The sequence below is a fragment of the Pygocentrus nattereri genome, chromosome 25 (genome assembly GCF_015220715.1).
Source record: "Pygocentrus nattereri isolate fPygNat1 chromosome 25, fPygNat1.pri, whole genome shotgun sequence".
Classification (NCBI taxonomy): domain Eukaryota; kingdom Metazoa; phylum Chordata; class Actinopteri; order Characiformes; family Serrasalmidae; genus Pygocentrus; species Pygocentrus nattereri.
The window spans coordinates 19,326,468-19,345,920 of NC_051235.1; the positions used below are offsets into that span (position 1 = coordinate 19,326,468).

Here is a 19,453-nt window from a genome sequence, read left to right on the forward strand (position 1 = left end):
CAGATAGATAGATAGATTAAATATCAGCCCTATATATTCATCTTTTTTAATCCATTTATTTTTACTAGGGCTGTGCTGATCAAGAATTTTTTATGGCTGATTCTGTTTCCAACTTCTTTACAGCCAAATTGGCAGATAGCCTTTTATTTTGTAACTCGAAGTTCGCACTGTATTGGTTAAATGAACACATTAAACACACTATCACATGGACTTTTTTATTTTCTAGCAGCCAAAACTATATAAATAACATTGTTTGATCTTTAATGAGGCAAACTAGCATTTTAAGGACCCATATCATTTATTTTTCTTGTGGGCCACTCTTATTCTGGTCCACTAATGAACTTATTTTATGACCATGTATTTTTCATGACCATTTTGCAACCTCTCTTTATCTATAAGAATTGAAATCGCTGTGTTTGTTGTGCCTTTTAGACTGATGTATTACCTCTGGTCCAATTTGTTGTGTTGTGTCTCATTCAAAAAAGGTATCTGGGCTGAAACACTTCTTACAACTTCAGTGCGAATGGGTCAGACTAAACTGCTCTAGGCTGGCTAGGTGGACATATGTAAATGAGCTGATTTTTGTGGCATCACAAAAATGATTAATTCAAAACAGACTAGTCCCAATGTTTCTCCCATACTTGGTTAGCCCCCTTTTAGCCTGTTCTTCAATGGTCAGGACCACCACAGAGCAGGTATTATTTAGGTGGTGGATCATTCTCACCACTGCAGTGACACTGTCATGATGGTGGTGTGCTAGTGTGTGTTGTGATGGTCTATCTGACACAGCAGTGCTGCTGGAATTATGTTGCTGCATAGTTTGTGTTGGGGTTCTCTAGTTCTTCATCACACTGCCCAGAGGATGCTGCTGGCTGGATATTTTTGGTTGGCAGATTATTCTCAGTCCAGCAGCACTGGACACTTACAACATCGCAACACACACTAACACACAACCACTACACTAGTGTCACTGCAGTGCTGAGAATGGTCCACCACCTAAATCATACCTGCTCTGTGTTGGTGCTTTGAGGGTTGGTGCTTTGCTCCTATGTGGTAAATGAACCTGATAAAATGGACAAAGAGTGCAGATACAAGATGTGTACTGTAATAAGTACTAGTGGTTGGTACATTTTCTGCCTTTTTCCCCGACGCTGGGAAACAAATAACTTGAACGATTGAAGTTCAGAGGAAAAATCTACAGATTCCGATCTTGGCCAAGTCCGATTGTGCATTCCTAATTTTTACCAGCTTAAGTGTTTCATGTTTGTAGCCCTTTTTAAATGTAACATTAATATTTTGCTGGTGTATTTTCTTCCAACTTGTTTACAAACCAAATATCATAATACATGTCTTGTATAGTGTTCATGTTATATTTCTGTCATATCGCCCACCCTTAACCATACTAATGAAGATGCTAAGATAAAATGAAGCAAAAGCAGCGCAAATTAACCTTACACCCCAATTATATTTACTCATTCCGGTGTCTTCAAGCCATGCTTTTTAATATTTGTCATTGCTGCATTCTGGGTAGGTGTTGTGAAAGTTATTCTTTGGAAAACAGCAGGTGGGGTGACTTTGCTCCTGTCTGTTATACGTGCGATATTTACTCATTCAGTGCGAGTTTGAGTCAGAGTTTGGGCTCGTTCAGCGTGAGTTTGCATCAGAGTTTTGGCTGGCAGGTGTTTTTGATGTGAGGTAGCAGACAGAGCGGCCATTACAATGCTGCCCACTCTCTCTGTACTTCCCGGAGCTCTGACACACAGCCTCCCACTCTTACTGGGTTGCTAGGCGCTATTGTCATTACCAGGTACTGCGCAGAGCGCAGGTACTCAACTGGATCCACAGAAGGATTGCAGTGTCTACAGGTATTTGTACCCAGCAGCTAATACTAATAATGGGCTCCTGTCCTCAACAAAAAACAGAGAATAACTTTTCCTAGGTTAAAACATGCTAGCCTGTTTAACGTCTGTTTGGGTGTTGTGGATAGACGTGATGAGAATCATAACTCTGAAAATTTTATGTGTAAAATAGTCAAGCATTACACAGTGAACTGTGATAGTAAAACTGCAGGACTTCTAAATGTGTTGCTATTATAGTTTGTTTTAGGTAGAAATGCAGAACTAGGAGTATACACCGTGTGCAGTTATTAGGCAAGTGAGTATTTTGACGATATCATCATTTATATGTATATTTTCCAACTCCAAGTTATATAAACTTCAATGCTTATTGGATTTATGCATATCAGGTGATGTGTATTTGTGTAATGAGGGAGGGTGTGGCCTAAGGACATCAACACTCTATATAAAGGTGTGCATATTTATTAGGCAGCTTCTTTTCCTCAGGCAAAATGGGCCGAAAAACACAATTGAACTGACTCTGAAAAGTCTAAAATTGTAAGAAGTCTTTCAGAGGGATGCATCACTCTTGAAATTGCTAAGATATTGGGTCGTGATCACAGAACTGTCAAACGTTTTTGCTGCACATAGTCCACAAGGTCACAAGAAACATGTTGAGAAAAAAAACCCAAATTTACTGCCAAAGATATTATAAGAATCAAATGTGAAGCGACCAGGAACCCACTATCCTCCAGTGCTGTCATATTCCAAACTGCAAACTACCTGGACTGCCCGGAAGTACAAGGTGTTCAGTGCTCAGAAACATGGCCAAGGTAAAGAAGGCTGAAACCCGACCACCACTAAACAAGATATGTAAGTTGAAACATCAAGACTGGGCCAAGAAATATCTGAAGACAGATTTTTCAGAGGTTTTATGGACTGATGAGATGAGAGTGACTCTTGATGGACCAGATGGATGGACCCGTGGCTGGAGCAGTAACGGGCACAGAGCTCCACTTTGACTCAGCCAGCAAGGTGGAGGTGGGGTACTGCTATGGGCTGGTATTATTAAAGATGAGCTAGTTGGACCTTTTCGGGACCTTTTGGGCTCTAAATCAACTCCCATTTTTAGAAAACACTTTATTCAAGCAGTGGTACAGGAAAACGTCTTTCAAGAAGAACGTGATTTTCATGCAGGACAATGCTCCATTGCATGCATCGAAGTACTCCACTGCATGTCTAGCCAGTAAAGGCCTTAAAGATGAAAGAATAATCACATGCCCCCCTTCCTCACCTGACCTAAACCCTATTGAGAAATCGTGGGCCCTTCTTAAATGGGTTATTTACGTTGAAGGAAATCAGTAAACCTCTCTGAACAGTGTCTGGGAGGCTGTGGTTGCTGCTGCACAAAAAGTTGATCGTCATCAGATTAAGAAACTGACGGACTCCATGAAAGGCTTATGACTGTTATTGAAAAGAAAGGTGGCTGTATTGGTCACTGATTTTTTAAATGTCAGAAATGTTTATTTGTAAATTTTGAGTTGTTTCTTTATTATTCTAACTTCAACAGATGAAAATAAGCAAGTGAGATGGGAAAAATTTCTTTCATTTTATTTCATTTTCTTTCATTTCATTTTTTCATTTAGTTGCATAATAATTCTGCTCACTAATAGTTGCCCAATAATTATGCACATATAGATATTCTCCTAAGAAAGACATTTTGGGTTGGAATTTGGGTAATACAACCCCAATTCCAATGAAGGACATGTGTAAAACATAAATAAAAACAGAATACAATTATTTGCAAATCCTTGTCAACCTATATTGTATTGAATACACTACAAAGACAAGATATTTAATGTTCAAACAGATAAACTTTGTTTTTTGCAAATATTCACTCTTTTTGAATTTGATGCCTGCAACACGTTCCAAATAAGTTGGGACAGGGGCATGTTTACCACTGTGTTACATCACCTTTACTTTTAACAACACTCAATAAGTGTTTGGAAACTGAGGACACTAATTGTTGAAGCTTTGTAGGTGGAATTCTTTCCCATTCTTGCTTGATGTACAAACTTCAGTTGCTCAACAGTCTGGGGTCTCTGTTGTCGTATTTTGTGCTTCATGATGCGCCACACATTTTCAATGGTAGACAGGTCTGGATTGCAGGCAGGCAAGTCTAGTACCCGCACTCTTTTACTATGAAGCCACGCTGTTGTAACACGTGCAGAATGTGGCTTGGCATTGTCTTGCTGAAATAAGCAGGACGTCCCTGAAAAAGACGTTGCTTGGATGGCAGCGTATGTTGCTCCAAAACCTGTATGTACCTTTCAGCATTAATGGTGCCTTCACAGATGTGCAAGTTACCCATGCCATAGGCACTAACACACCCCCATAAAATCAAAGATGCTGGCTTTTGAACTTTTTTTTGTGCTGATAACAATCCGGACAGTCCTGTTCCTCTTTGGCCTGGAGAACACGATGTCCATGATTTCCAAAAACAATTTGAAATGTGGACTCGTCAGACCACAGGACACTTTTCCACTTTGCATCAGTCCATCTCAGATGACCTTGGGCCCAGAGAAGCCGGCGGCGTTTCTGGGTGTTGTTGATATATGGCTTTCACTTTACATGGCAGAGTTTTAACTTGCACTTGTAGATGGAGCTAAAACTGTGTTCTGTATCTGTATTCATTATCTGTGCACTGATAATGGTTTTCTGATGTGTTCCTGAGCCCATGTGGTAATATCCGATACAGAATGATGTTGGTTTTTAATGCAGTGCCGCCTGAGGGATCAAAGGTCATAGGCATTCAGTGCTGGTTTTCTACCTTGCCGCTTACTTGCAGAGATTTCTCCAGATTCTCTGAATCTTTTGATGATATTATGGACTGTAGATGATGAAATCCCTAAATTCCTTGCATTTGCACATTGAGAAAAGTTGTTCTTAAATTGTTGGACTATTTGCTCACGCAGTTATTCACGAAGTGGTGAACCTCGCCCCCCCCCCCCCCCCCCCCCTTGCTTGTGAATGACTGAGCCTTTCAGGGATGCTCCCTTTATACCCAATCATGACACTCACCTGTTTCCAGTGAACCTATTTACCTGTGGAATGTTCCAAACAGGTTTTTTTTGAGCATTCCTCAACTTTCCCAGTCTTTTGTTGCCCCTGTCCCAACTTCTTTGGAATGTCTTGCAGGCATCAAATTCAGAATGAGTGAATATTTGCAAAAAAACAAAGTTTATCCTTTTGAACATTAAATATCTTGTCTTTGTAGTGTATTCAATTGAATAGATGTTTAAAAGGATTTGCAAATCATCGTATTCTGTTTTTATTTGTTTTACACATTCAAATGGAATTCATTGGAATTGGAGTTGTAATTGTGCCCACAGTGTAGCTTTATAGCAAAAAGAAAACAAAAGATCAAACCTTTTGAATTATGAGATCAGTGGTGTGAAACTGGAAAATACCCATATGGTATTGAAAATAAGCCTTCTATCAATTTTGTACCCCAATATAGAGTATATCTTGTACATTGCCTGGTCTAATTGACAGCTTGTCAGTGGAAAGTCATAGTAGTGAATTGATGTGGTGTCAGTAAAGCAGCCTTGGAGTCCATTTAATAATAACAGAAGTAGCAAAGGGTTTGTGCTCAATCATATGATTTCTTTCTTTCACATTTCTTCACATTCTTCTCTCTGGACCCTCAACTCTAGTCCAGGAGTCGATCTTATTAGCTAATGATCAAGTCCTTCTTAATCAGAATCAGGATTGATCAAGTAGGAAAATACTACACTGAGCTTTATACATTTTTTGTTTGTAATGATTTATACAGAACTATATCAAAAGTCTTAAGGCTACCACATACCAGATGCACTGTGCTGTATTTTGTTCAAAAATAGAAAACCACTCTTTTAATGAAGGTGCAGAAACAATATCTGCTGTTAAGTCAGTTCAAACTTCGACCTCCGCACTGCTAAATTTCTCTGATCACCACAGTGTGCCTTTTTCCATTTCTTCATTAGATTAGAACCAGAGCAAAACTGCAAGAATTGATAGTAGATGAAATTTGGCTTGAAGAACAAGCAATCTTAGGTCTTTAAAATAACCCCTAAGTACCTGTTGTCTGTTACGTCAGCTAATATTAGCTTAGTTACCTTGTGACATATCTTTTAGCTTAAAAACAGCAATTTTGTCAGGTGTTAGTCAGCTGATACCAAATGTGATACATTGACTAAATGATGGTGAAAATTGTTCTATTAAATCTTTGAGTGTAGAATGGGGTTGAGGTTGATTTTTTCCTCTCTCACTACAGCGCTTTGTGTGTGAGATGTCTGCTGCCCAGTGCTTGCACTGACCGATTTCTGAGAAAATTATATATATATATATATATATATATATATATATATATATATATATATATATATATATATGCATTTCCCAGTCATTAATCTTTTATTTGTTAAAACATCAACTAACACTGCAATGAATACAAATCAACAATATGATTTTATTAAACGGCACGGTGATGGGCAGCGAGGAGGCAGACGCATGTGCAGAGACCAGCGAGATATATTATGGGCATATCCAGGGTCATAGTGTAAACAGTCCAGGTTCAAATAGCCAATATGGAGAGCAGGAGAGACAGACATGACAAAATGAACACAGGCATAAACATCCAAACAGCACAGAGATTCAAGCAAAGACCAGTAACCAGACAGGGGAAAACACAGGGCTTAAATACATAAGGGTAACGAGGGACAGGTGCAGACACAGGTGGAGACAATCAGGGGTGGAGTCATGAAACAAGGGGGTAGGACTAGAAAACCAAAACAAATGCACATGGAAGATCAAAGCAAAGGGGCACATAGAGTAGTGGGAGGAGCCAACTGTGACAGTTCCCCCCACCTAGGCGCTCCGAAGCGTGCCAAACAAAAAACAGAGAACCTGACTAGACAGTGACAGGCACAGACACAGGAGAACACGGAACAGGAACCACAGGCACAGAGGCAGAAACGTGCATAGAGCCAGAAACTGGAGCGGAAGCCAACGGCACAGAAGCAGAAACAGGAACGCTAGCGGAAGCCAAAGGCACAGAAACAGGAGACACCAGACACAGGAAGAGATGAAACACGAACAGAACAAAGACGAAACACAGAGGGAGGATGAGGAGGCACAACACAAAAAGACGCCGAATGAGAGACGACCAGAGAAACAGGACGAGGGAAACAAGAACGGACCACAGACCACGCAAACGAGAGGGGAACAGGAACCAAAACAGAAACTGGAACAGAAACTAAAGGAGACACAGGAGCAGGAATCACTACAGGAACAGAAACGGGCACAGACACAACAGACAGGAACAAGACAAAACCAGGAGCAGAACAGGGCAAAAAACAAAGGAACAGAAACAGAAGACACACAAGCAGACACAGAAGAAACAGGACACCCACGGGGAACAGAGACAGGCGAGGGCGGGATGGGTGGGAACAAAAGGGCCGCAATGTCCACGGGGGCAGGCAGGCCTGCAACGACGTCCATGGGGGCAGGCGGGTCTGCAACGATGTCCACGGGGGAAGGCGGGCCTGCAACCACATCCACGGGGGAAGGTGGGTCCTGAGGTGCGGTGACTGGCGGCAGGTCCGGAGGCGTGGTGACTGGTGGCGGTTCCGGAGGCGCAGTGACTGGTGGCGGGTCTGGAGGTGCGCCGACTGGCGGCAGGTCTGGAGGCACAGGCTTGCCGCATGGTGCGGCCACGGGGATCAGGCTTGTCGCAGGGTGCGGCCACGGGATCAGGAACACCGCGGGGTGCGGCCACGGGATCAGGAACTTGGGCTGGGGACAACTGCTCCAACAAGGAACAAACAGACATGGGACCCACTTGGCCGTTCCCAAGGCTCACACGAGTGATAGGCAGCTCACAGTGGCGCTGGTGAACAAGCCCCACAGAAAGGGTTTTCTGAATGTTCCATCCGTCTAGCCTTGTCTTGCGCTGCAAGTCTCTCTTCCCTGTTCAAGACGGGCAGACCCAAGGCGCTTACCTGAGGTCTCGTTGTCCAAATCGAAGACGGAATGGTCCTTCGCCTTCTTGCGGGACCGACGAGATGCTCGCATTCCCTCAGTGCCCGGGGATTTGCTGTCTCCGGCTTGGTGGCGTTGGGACATGTCGAACTCGGGCTGCTTAGAAACAGCCGGAGTTTCGTCCCAACGGAACAACCACGTACCAGAGGCTCGCTTACTCACTGCGTCCTTTGGCAACTGGTCTTTCTGTGACGGGGAGCGAGGGGCGGATGCATGTGTGGAGACAAGCGAGATTTATTATGGGCAAATCCAGGGTCATAGTCTAAACGGACATGGTTCAAATAGTCAATATGGAGAGCAGGAGAGACAGATACGGCGAAATGAAACACAGGCATAAACATCCAAACAACACAGACAGAGATTCAAGCAAAGGCCAGTAACCAGACAGGGGAAAACACAAGGCTTAAATACATAAGGGTATCGAGGGACAGGTGCAAAGACAGGTGGAGACCATCATGGGTAGAGTCATGAAACGAGGGGGCAGGACTAGAAAACCAAAACAAATGCGCATGGAAGATCAAAACAAAGGGGCACATGGAGTAGTGGGAGGGGCCAACTATGACACAGGTGTTTGAGTTTTAGTTTAAATATTTTTCCAACCCTTGCAGCCCAGTATTTATGGATAAGCAGTTCTTCATTAATTATATCAGGTGTGTTGGTGATGGACTTGAACAAGTCTGTGTGATGGCTGGAATGCATTCAGGAATTCTGGAGCCAAACACAGAATTCAGGAGCCAAACTTGTGTTCGTCTGTACCAACAGCTGAACTCAGAGGCTGGATAAAATTCTCCAGTCTCCAGTCATTTCTTGAGTGTAGATTGCTGGTTCTGAGCAAAAACTTAGTGTACTTTGTAAACTAATACAGTTAATAAATATCACACTACCATGTAGCAAGTTGCCATGGCCCATAGTCCAGTGAGAAATTGTGAGTTTTATGAGTGGCGACTCTTCTCATATGCTAATGGCACATTGGGGCGAGGGACAGTCTGTGTGCATGTTTATGACCTCTCACATAGTCAAATTAATTATATCAAGCCATGTATCAAACACCCCACACAATACTATTTGACATGCCTGTAAAGATGTGACATAAACACAGCATGTTTGCTGTGACTGCCATGAATGTGTGTGTCATGTGGGCCTATGGCAGTCATCATCAGACATTTAGATGCCATCATGTTGAATCATCATCTTAACTAGAAAAAACTTTGCTCATTTGCGTTGATCCGATTGAATTGATTGGGATTTAAGCTGATTTAGAAACATCGAGTGGATTGAGTATCAGCTACTTTAAGCCCAATTCAGTTTTGATTCTTTTTTTTTCTATTTTTTTTTCATTCTGTTGCCTTTATTTGCAACCTGCAGAAGTGAGGTGCATTTCCCGAAGGTTACAAAGAGGTGCAAATGTCTGCAATGTGCAACAGTTTTGTAGTTCAGTATGAAAACTTGATAGTAATATCTTTATTATTCACACTGACAGTGTTTTGACTGTTTGGTCACATAAAATATGAGTGAGCAGGTGTTACACCGACTTACTATGGGTGACATTACACCAGAAGCATGTAAAAAATACACTTCTGCCATGTTTTTCCACGCGAGCCTTGTTGCGTCAGATTTTATACCTCCGTTCATAGCATATTCGAAACTGAGAGAACTACTTCACGTTTTAGACCAAAATTAAATCATAGTATATTCGTGACACTAGAAAATTAGTTATTTCCCATACGCAGTCTACAAAAGAAAAGATTGCAGAACAGAATATCCAAGTAACTTGTGGCCAAATCATAATCATAAAGAATGTCTGTCAGATTTGATGCAAAAAAATACAAATAAAAAAGCAATAAAAAATATAAATATAAATATAAAAAAATAAAAATAAAAAAAAACAAAACTCAGCCAAAGTAATTTTACTGTAGTATTCATTTACAGCAGAGGTCACTAACAGGCAGGTCATGGTCTGATTCCGGACCCAGATGCTGTCCTATACAGACCTGGACCTATAACCGATAAACTATGGAGAATTATTTAATTTTGACGTGGTGGTCCTATTTTAATCGGCGTGAAATTTCTAGCCTTTATGGTAGCACTTTAGTGGCCTGGGAAACTCAAAGACCATTAGCATGTGTTGTGAATATCACACATGACGCTACTCAGCCAATCAGATCTGTGCATTACGATGATCTAAACCTGAATGGTGAATTGTTATTGGACCTCTGTGCCAGGCATGGATTGTCCATAACGAAGCTTAGAGCTCCTTCACATTGAGAAGAGCCAGCTGAGGTGCTTTGGGTATCTGATCTGGATTCCACCTGGACGCATCCCGGTGGGGGTGTACCAGGCACGGCCTACCGGGACAAGACCCCGGGGTCGTCCTAGGACCTGCTGGAGGGATTACATCTCCAAGTTGGCCTGGGAGTGGCTTGGGTCACTGGGAATGAGCTGGAGGAAGTTGCGGGGGACAGGGTCATCTGGGATTCTCTGCTCTATCTGGACTAAGCGGTCAGCGACGATGATGATGATTCAGTTGTTGACTGTATAAGAGGATGATATACCTACTGGTCTACTTCAGTATACAGTAACTATATGGCACCCAATCATGATGCAAGTTTGACATTATGATGTTCCCGACCTTTGCTTGAGGTTATTTTCTCTAACGGGACCTTATTGAATTTTAATTAAAGTCCTGTGATTTAAATCTAAATTATGTGGCTGTTTTGTCTATGCAAAATGCAAAGATCTGTATCAGCAGATACTCAATATTAAAATACTTGGCTTGGATGAGAGATGAAAATTTTGATTGTCTCTACAATCGACATATGGCATTTTATTTTGATTTAATATTAGCCAAAAGCTCTCACAAATATGTCCTTTAGTGGAGTTACCCTTAAGAGGCAGCTAAGAGTTTAAAACATTTTTAAGTTCTTCAGTGTGGTGGTAATGGGTAAATATACAAAATATACCAAAAATATAATTTCCCATCTTTACAAAGCCCTTAGCTGTGATTCATTAGGTATATGTGGATTTTTTATTACGGGCATTTCTTAATGGCTTCTGTGTATTGTTTTATGTAAAATTAAGTCTTTCATCTCATAAACAGTAGCAGCAATATTTATATTGCTCACAGGGTGGAGAATATAGTTAAGTACTATTAGGACTGGAATTATACCAGAATCAGTCTAATTCTGTTCCTTCTTTCCTCTTCTGCACTTGCAAGAATACCAGGGTAAATTAGGGCTGCAACCACCAATCAATGCCATTGATAAGACTGGTAAAAGAATTGTTGGCAACAGTTTTTTATAGATTAGTTGGCTTAATGACGTTTATGCTCTACATCACTCAGAATTATGAGGGTAAAGACATTATTACTTCCTTAAAGAAATAGGATTTGTTTCATTTGTGTAGCTTTTTGTTCAGATTTATGGACACGGTTGTTCTAGACCTCATTGCATGTCCTTTTCGAGTTTTGGGGCAGTCTGAGTGATGTTCTTAATTTTGAATAACACTATGCTGTGCTTTGTTGCATTAGGTAGGCTAATCTGCAAATGGTGTAGCGTTATCTGCTTTGTGAAACATCACGTTGCTATGAGGAAAGCTTGGCATTTGTAGGACGAGGAGGAAGGGAGGGGCTCAGGGGCTCTCTTCTTCTTCCGATTTAATCAGTGTTTTCGCTCAGTTATTGATCACCCAGTGTCAAGGCATGTCACTGATTTTTCCCTCCGCAGGTGAAATGAGCAAGAGATGCACAGCAGTTTGATTTTTTTTCTCTCTCTCTCTCTCCACCTCCTGCTGACAGTGGCTTGAGGGTCACCAAGAAAGCACTTCCATGTTATTTACCAGCTCGAACCCGTTCACCTTGATTAACTTGGTTTGGTTTGGTACCGGTCGTTTTTAAATAAGATTGCAGATCGGTCAGAGCTGATGAAGAAATGTACACTGTATTGCATATCTTGTCGTTTCTGAAGGGATGATGTTCATTTTCAGAGACGTATGGCAAAATTATGCCAGAATCTCTTTCTATCGATCTAACATCAGAACTCAGAAGAACAGTGAACACGGTAGGAACACATGCAGATAACTGAAGCTGGAAAGGTTTCTAATAATAGTTCTGTTAATACATATTTAGACAGTCATTCCGTCTGAATGGTGTCAAAGCAAACTGCATGTGGATAATATTCATCGGAAATTAAGTGTTATATGGATCAAGGAATCAGTCTAATTCTGTTCCTTCTTTCCTCTTCTGCACTTGCAAGAAGCACTGTAAATTAGCAAATACTTCAATCACCAATCAACGCTATTGATAACACTGGTAAAAGAATTGTTGGCAACAGTTTTTATCTATTAGTTTGCTTAATGATGTGATTCATATATGTGAATTTTTCATTTCAGGCATTTCTTAATGGCTTCTGTGTATTGTTTTGATGTAAAATTAAGTCTTTCATCCCAGAAACGGTAGCAACAATGTATTTTATTGCTCACAGGTTGGAGAATATAGTTAAGTACCATTAGGACTGGAATTATACCAGAATCAGTCTAATTCTATTCCTTCTTGCCTCTTCTACACTTGCAAGAATAGGATGGTAAATTAGGGCTGCAACCACCAATCAACGCCATTGATAACACTGGTAAAAGAATTGTTGGTAACAGTTTTTTATCGATTAGTTGGCTTAATGACATTTACACTCCACATCACTTGACTGAAACAGGGAAAATGCAGATGGCAGACTACAGTACATTGCTATGCATGAGTCAAAAATATGGGCACATCATTTTAATGTCATCTAAAAACATGCTTTCCTATAAGATCCAGTGGGGTCCAAAAGTCTGAGATACTTTTGAAAAAGCTTCTATTGTGTATTCTAACTTAATCCAAAAGTTACATTGTAAATGATATCATCAGCATAACAATTTGAGTGAAGATGAAATCTGAATTTAAGAATTTCTTAGTATTTGGTGTGTTCCCTGTTTGCTTTAATGACAGCGCTTATTCGAACTGGCATGGACTCCAGAGGTTTATACAAAAGCCTTTCTGTTCTTTATTCCCAGGTTTAAATGAAAAGAATACTAGATTTTCAATGTGATCTCAGACTTTTGGACTCTTTTGGTGTTTAAAACTGAGCTCACTTAGTACAGCAACAATGTCAAACAATGCTTGAGCATCTAGAGAAAACACTGCATTCAGGGCAGACAATGTCAACAGCTCAGCATGTTGAGTAACTGCTAAAACTGTAGTAAAACTTGTCTAAAAGTAGTGTGCCAGTGTCACTTTTCTGCTAGATCTTTTTAGTAGGTCAGCAAATAGAAAACCACCATTGGCTGATAAGATGAGCTGAATTTTCATCTAAACTGCTTAGCAAAATGACACTTATCAGTTATTAGGGTTGCTTCTGTTCTAATGCACATTGACATGACCACACAGATATATTCTGAAAACATTTTTTTCCTCTGTGTTTCGGCCTCCCACGTAAACAAAAGAAAAAAAAACTAGTATCAGGAGTTCAGAACATTTTCAACAGCATGGACCATTGTGTTTTTGCCAGTGATGGGGAAGAGGTGGGGTTATGATGCCACAGCATGTATGATTAAGCTGTACAGGCCCACAAACCAGACATCATACCCCACTAAAGCCGCTATTTTATGCATGCTTCTATTTTGGCAAAGGGCAAAAATAAGGCAAAACTAACTTTGAACATACTTGTGCACTGCTTACAAATAAAACACATGTAGATATGAATTTTTCTCTTGATAAAGCTGGTGATGGATGTTTCTGTGTGGTCAGTAATAGCAGATTTGTGTTATTAGATTAGAATACAAATGCAAAGTTTTCATAGAACCAGCCTACTCAGCCTACTAATAGTGCTTGTACTGCCATGAGCGTTTTATATGTGGTTCCTTTGTTGTTTCAGTAAAATAGTGTTTTTATGGGAAATACAGAAGCTATGCACTTGACAAAAGATGCTTTATATTTTTCTAGCACATGTGGAAAAGGTAGAATGATCTTTATAAATAACATGAAATAACAAAATTCTTGACATAACTGTCATAGTTTATTGGACCTCTGGTTAACCGGAAGAAAAGTACTTGGGCCAAAATGAATGTATGGCTGGAGTTTTACTCTATTAGCTTAGAGCTCTGGTGTTAGGAGGCTTAAAAAATCAATAGTACAAAGTTTAAGCAGCAAACAGACATTTTAAAACGTGTTTCATTATTCAGAAAAAATTAGGGAAATTGGTAGTTTTGTGTTGGATGAGTCACAGAGGCTGCCTTTTCCGATGTGACCTAAAACTACAGATAACAGGTACAGCAGTGGACGATGTGCTGACGTGTTAGTTTGTCAGAAGAATATATTTCCACTGTTTCTGGATCTAGTTAACCTCAACTATAGTAGGTAGCCTAGTTAGCAATAAAGCTATACTATCTCTGTCTTCTCAATCATGTTCTCAGCAATGCATCTTTGGCAACATGCTCACATTTTAGCACTTGTGTTTCGAAGTGGCACAGTGTAATTTATATGTTACAAATACGACAGTAACATTTTAAAGTCTTGTTAAAGCAAGAAAGTGACTAAAATAGTTATTTCAGTATTGAAATACTGCCACTGATACAACTTAGTACTTAGGTGCACATCACAACTGAACCTACTATCGTAGTTTTCTACTTATTCAGTATTATACAGTGGAAATGGTTGTTGTCACTTTAGATCACCTTATGCCTATAACCAGTCAATACTTTAATTTAGTGAGTGCCATACAGATTTTTTTGAGTAATAGGTAGAAAACCACTACAAACTTTTCCCTTTCAGTTTTTTTTTATGTAACTTGTCGCCAGTTTAAAGACACACTATATGTCTGTTTCCCAATAAATCATTCAAACAAACATTTGTGAAAGGTTCTGTTGCTCATTGACATTTTCAGTCTGTCATTATCTGAAGTTCCAGCAGATGTCAAGAAAACCACTCTTGTGCTCTCTTGTGTGTTATGTTGAACACAACTATCCAATTCTTTAAATAGACTTTTCCCAGACTCCACATATCGTGCACATAAGTGAGATTATAGGTCAAAGAGGCTTCCCAATGGTAGCACTGTAGAAATCTGAACAACTGTACTGTGGTCCTAATAAACCTTTGTCAATACTTGTCGCTGCTAGTGACACATGATTCTTCCCTCTAGCTACTGTTGTTATTGTTTGGTCAGTTGGGGCTGTGCTTGGAGAGATAATGAAAATTATTGGAAAACGAAGCAATAAAAGTAAGGTATGAGAGGCTTGAGATGTGGAAAATAGTGCAGGGGGGAGTTTGGCACCTCTAAGGCTTTAAATTGGCTGTGTATTGACATGAGAAGAGGGGGCGCCCCAAGCTCAGGCAGGCTGGGATGCTTCCTCTCTCCCTCCATACCCACTGATCCATGGTGGGTGGTTTACGGCTCCCATCGAGAGTGCGTGGGTGGGCAGGAGAATGCCTTGCTATAGATTTTCCAACAAATTAATGAGGGTGCTGAAACAGAGAGAGAGTGAGGGAGAAAGCTCACTCCTTGGCATAGAGGAGTGAGGGAAGCCCCAGCCGTGGGCGCAGACTTAACAAGCTGCTCCCTCGTCCTTGATCTTTCAGCTTACTCGTGGGCGTACAGGGCCAGGCACCCCAAAGCCTGCTGGGTAGCACCCCCTGGCTGAGGAGGAGGACCTTTGCTTGCAGAGGATACAAAAGAAGAGGGTTAGGCGGAGGTGGTGATTTCTCTTTTTCTTCAATCCCTGTACTCTTGGAAAGGTATTTGGGAGGAGAGGTGGGAACTCCCATGCTGCAGTGGGATTTTGGGGATGTGGGGGGTGGGCAGAGTAAGACCCACTGCAATGCTACGAGGCTTCTGCTGTAGGAATTGATTTTGAAGTAACATCAGCATGTTTGTAATCCTGCTGGTTGGTAGTTTATGACTACTGATAGAACCTTTTCATGAACCAGGAACTTTTAGGTGTTTCTTACAAAAGCAAGCAGGGTTGTTTTTTTGGGCCAGGATGGCAATTTTTGTTTTAGTTTTAAATTCTATTTTAGTTTTTACCCCAGAGTAGGCTCTTTGTGAGCTTCACTGGATGATCAAGTGCACATTTTACAGCTTTACGGCTTTACAGAACTCTCTTATATAGATTTTTAGGTTTAGGATAATTGTGATCTTGCTACACATTAAATTTATATGGCATAATTATTTAATTACTTGTGGATTTATTTTCATTCTGTAGCTTCAGGCCTACAACTTATTTCTGTTAGTTTTTTTGTCAGAAAATTAGTCAGAAAATGACAAAAATAGCAAAATATATAGCAATAGACGTAGCAAAAATGTAAAGAATGAAACAAGACTGTCCCCCCAAGAATCCACATATCTCTTCTTCTACTTCCAAACACAGGTGTGCTTGGAAGTAATTGAAAGTTTCCACTGGTGTGGAAGCAATTGAAAGTTTGGATCCGCACTTTCCAAACAATCTATCCACTCATTGTAGATGAGCTATACATGACCTAAAAGGACAGAAAATGTAAGAAGGTATTATGTAGCATAAACGGGGGGATGTAGAGGGATGTAAAAGCGTTAATAGTTGTGCCATCTGCCTATGTAGGGAGATAATTGTATATCCCCAACAGCAGCAGCAGCAGCTTCCTCCTTCTTCTTCACATTGGATTGGCATGATCTGTAGCTTCTTACCTAGGTCATGCTCCACTCATGATCCAGCTACAGAAAAAATGTATGGCTGCGTAGCAGAGAATGGGGGGCAGATGAGGGCGGTGGTAGAGAAAAAGAGAGAAGCTAAGGTAGGTGGTCCTCTTCAAGACTAGAGTGGAATATGGCTTATTGACCATTGGTGTGATCATTTCTAACTGCATTGTGACCACTCATTTGACCATGTCTTGTCAGGCGAAGGCTGAAAGTGAATAAAGAGAGGAATGTGAAAGCAGAGAGAGAGAGAGCGCGAGAGAGAGAGAGAGAGAGAGAGAGAGAGAGAGACGAACCCAGACGCCCACGTGTCCATCTGAATGATTAAGGATGAAAAGGAGTCAGCGTCAGTGTGCACGTCACTTTCCCACCTCCACATCCAACCCAAAATAAAACCATCTCCATTAACTTCCATACTACTCCTCTACACGCTAAGTTGTGTGCATGTGTGCGCAAGTGTGTGCATGCATGCTTTCAGACACGTGCACCTGTGTTGAATTAACTCGAATGCTGCAGCAAATCTGTCTCCCACCACCCATCTCTCCAGGAGGATAAACAAATGGAATGCTATTTTGTTACGATCCCTGTAGGGTGCATATTATTTGGTCTCTCCCTCTTTTTCTCTCTGTCTCTCTCACACGCAGCAATTTATGAACTGTTACAGTCATGAATGGCCACTAGGGCCTTAGCAACTGGGTAACCAGCTCCACATTAAAGTAGCTTTGCACCTATCATCCTTCCCTCTCAGTGAGACTGCAGACACTGAGGCCACCCTGAAGTTTGTGCAGAAGTAATGAACAATCTTGCTACCTTTCTGTATTTTCTTACTTAATCATTTGCTCGCTCTGTAGCTTCAGAACCTCTCCCTTGGTCCCATGTTGCTATGAAATTGCTGTAAATGGGTTTTGGTGATTTTTATTTTTTTTTTAACTGCAAGAAGAGATGCTTTATAGATCAGAACAGGAAATAGCAAGTTGCTTCATCACAGCAACCTTTCATGATTTTAAAGCTTTTTAATGGCACAGCCAAAAATGATCTGAATTTAAATAATTGCCCCTTCACCCCAAATGTCGTCAGTCAGAAATGTTTGAAATTTCAAATAGACTACTTTCTGACGCTGTTAGCTATAAAATGAACAGAAGTTCTGGTTTCAAAATGACTACTACTATTTTTCTGTGTGCTATTTTTTTCTATTTTTATAGATAAGAGTATGACATAGTGTTTCCATCAGTTTTTGTTTTGTTTAGCTAAAGTTGTATTACTTTTTTATGTTAGAAAAATGTTATTTTTAAATATAATTCTGGTAATATTTTTTAAAATGATTAAACAATGATGTATATGACTATATGTTTAGGTTTGATATTGAGAAACCTCAATTCATAATTCAAAATAAATCATCTTGGTGGTTTAAGTAACAAAAATGCCAGTATTAAGACACCAGTTCTGTATAGCAGCTTTCTCTGTCATTCTTTGGAATTATGTCACAGAGATGACACATTAAACAGACTCCTGGTTTTGGTGTTTAATAAGTCCATATAATTATTTGATTCAGTGTCCACTCTGGCAGTGTGTTTAGTGTGACTTGTGTATATTACAGGCCCCTAGCCAGCTTTCAAAAAGAAATATCTTACTGCCTTAAACAGAATTCCATCCTGAGCCACACAGGCTTTCTCTCCACAAACTCAAACCCATGCATATCCGTGGGCAGTCAGTAAAAGATATGACAGAAATAGCCAGTCCTACTTATTCTGATTTTTATAGCTAGGATGCTCATGATACTGCTAATCCAGTGATGGCTAGTATGTAGCAATGCTAGGGACTACAGATTTGTGCCAGCACATGACTCATAGATTAATAAACAGCACACATGAAACCTGAAGAGAAATTATTTCCATGTGACATCTTTGTTACCTATTCATTAATTTTTCATTGAGAACAACGTAGGCCTGGTGAAATAACTGAATACTATGCTACTTTAAAAGGCAAAGAGACTATTCCTACTAGAGATAACCAGATCTGATGTGAAAGCCTGGTACTGTAGCTGAGCGAAGTGTACTTTAACTGAAATCAAAGTAGGCACTTCACAATTCAATTAGATTTTGATTCAAGGTGTCAGGAGGCAATTATGACATGATTATTAATTCTGGGGCATCTCATTTTTTTTTTTTTTTGATGGCTACATTTTGATTTTTCCACATATTTTCCCATCTTTACAAGTAGCCCATCTTCACAAGTAGCAATTTCAGCTTTGTAGGATATGTTTAGTATGGTCTGATATGAATCCTTCATATGTGCAAATTGTTGCTGCAAACATAATTGCATGTGTGAGATCTTGCAGTTTTACCTGTTCCAAGTACAATGGATGTAATATTGTTCAGTGGTATTGGAAACACAAAGCCTGTGTTTAGATCAACCTGCTGGTAGTCCAGAACTCCCATTGAAGTCTCCCATGGAGCCATATGTCACATTATTAAGCTCAAAATTTGACAACAAAGGCCTTGTTCGGTTGCACAGTTGAAGACCTGCATAACAGAAAAATGACAAAGTCTTGCTTTCAAAGTTGTGTCTTCAGTCCCCAAACAATTATTAAGTGCTGTTAAAAGGAAAGATGATGTAACACAGTGCTAAACATGCTCCTGTCCCAACTTTTTGGAACATGTTGCAGGCATCAAATTTGAAATGATATATTTACAAAAAACATTGAAGTTCATAAGGTAAAAACATCAATAACTGTTTAATGTAATGCAGGTCAAACAGAATTAACCAATCGCTGCTTTCTGTTTTTATTATCATTTCACATGCTGTCCCAACTTTTTTTGGAGTTGGGTTTGTACAATCTGCAGT

At 40.3% G+C, this 19,453-nt stretch overlaps 1 protein-coding gene across 2 annotated transcripts in view; it reads left to right on the top strand.

Moving 5' to 3' along the window:
- The window catches only part of mettl15 (methyltransferase like 15), a 113,750-nt gene that overhangs the window by 69,586 nt on the left and 24,711 nt on the right, over window positions 1–19,453 (top strand). The gene's annotated exons all lie outside the window — the stretch shown is intronic.